Raw genomic sequence first — 2,015 nt, 5'->3', positions numbered from 1 at the left:
CTATCCCCATTTTTCTTCTGGGCAAGCTCTTCCTTGAATTTGACTTATTTGGGATGTTAGACTTCAGCTGGGAAATGGAGAAAACATTTTTGAAACTGCAAAAACACCTTTCTTTTCAGACAGTCACATAACACCTTAAAGGACACCCTAATTCTCAAAGAATCACACAGAATGCAGAACAGTGGGGTAACCCAACTGCTACTAAGCAAAGAGAAAGAAAAAAATTCAGTACAAATTAAGACCATGACCAAGTGGCCAAACATTGTGTTAAATCAAAATATATATGGGATTTGCTGTCCAAAAATCCATCTGATTTGATGGATTTTATATTCCTTTCATCTGAGAACGGAACTTAAAAACTAAGCGTTTGATAATAAACGATTTAGCAAATGAACAAGAAATAGAGCAAAGTCAGACTTCAGTCAACAGTGGAAGAAAACCAGAAGTCATTTTGCCACTGGCACCCTGTAGACTCAGCCCTGTGAGACGAGAGGTTTCCCTCAGAAAGGAAAACAAGTGGATCAGCAGTGGCGCAGAGCATCCCTGGAGATGCATCTTATCTGAATTTGTCAAGAGACAAAGCTGCCATCATTTGTCTGCCAACGCTTCATCTGCCCCTCGTGTCCCTCCCAGCACTGCCCCCCGAGGCTCCTGCCCACGTTCCCATTCCCACGAGCCAGTGCGTGGCCAGCACGTGTCACAGCCGCCTGCACCGGGGAGCAGAGGGTGGCCAGCTGCCATGTGCCAAGGAACCAGGCTGCAGCCCTCCCTGTTTGAGCTTTTAATGAAAAATGACTGCACTGATCCTACAAGGGCAAAAGCTGTAAACAAGATGCCGCACATAAACAATCTGTCTGAAGAACCAGACAGCTTTTGGCATCATGAACAAGCTTTATGCAGCGGAATTGGCGGAGCTCCCCTGGGCAGACGTCTCAGCCAGATCCTCCATCGTCTTCCTTCCCTCCTGCTGATCAGAGCCTGCCCCCTCCCTCAGTGATAATGCAGACAGCAATAATGGGACAGACAAAAGGATGCCAGAATTACGTTGCTCAGATGACTTTGAATAAAACTTTTGCAATCAGTGCCTCAAGTCATTCTGTTACAGCTCAGGATGTCAGTGTCAGTTGAGGTAAAAAGGGATGCAGACAAAAGGTAGTTTGCTATCAGTCAGCGGCCAAGTCACAGACTCTCCTCGGCAGCCTTCCTGGGGGCCTGAGCCCGGTGACAGCCTGTGGGGGGCTTCATGCCCCCAGCACTGCCCGGGCCTCGCAGCTGGGAGAAACCAGCACTGGGCAATGGGGCCCACTGTGCTGCCACCTCAGGCACCAGCACCGTTGCGCTGAAGGTCAAGACAAAAATATTCCAGCCCCCAGCTATGGAGGAAGATTGTAATCTGAACGCAAGGAAAGAAGAAATCATGGGGTATGGCAGGCAGAAAGCCTCCGCAGGCAGGGTAACATCAGCGGGCGGCACGGCTGCACCTTGCGCCTGCCTTCCCAGGCTGCGGGAGCGCCTGCGCTTTGTGAGGCGGGTCGATGGGCTGGCACCCGCCAGGAGGGTTTGTCACGTCCCTGTTTATTAAAGGACGGGGATGAAAACAACGAGACAGCGGCTGGCTGCAAATAACGAGACATCGGTCGTTTTGGCTTGATTTCACGAGTACTGGTCAAATGTACAGCTCCAAAAATATTTTGGGGATATTCACATTGCTGCTGCCTTTCTCCCTTTCTCCCCGCGGCCGTTAGCCGTTAACCGTTAGCCCTCGGCCGTTAACCGTTACCACCGGCCGTCAGACAGACCGGGGGTGAGGTGAGGCCGAGCCCCGAGCCCCGCCCCCCGCCGGGCAGCCCCGCCCCGCCCCGCCCCTCCGCCTCCGTCACCGGCCCCACGGGTCTCGCGAGAGCTCGCTGCCCGCCCTCCCCTTTCCCTTCGCTTGCCCACTTCCGCCCGCTTCGCGACATCTCGCGAGACCCCGCGCCCGTTTCCCTGCTGCGCGGCGGCGACTCTCGCGAGCG

This window comes from Anas acuta, chromosome 12, assembly GCF_963932015.1.
Source record: "Anas acuta chromosome 12, bAnaAcu1.1, whole genome shotgun sequence".
NCBI classification, from domain to species: Eukaryota; Metazoa; Chordata; class Aves; order Anseriformes; family Anatidae; genus Anas; species Anas acuta.
Note: the sequence above shows the minus strand (reverse complement) of the source record.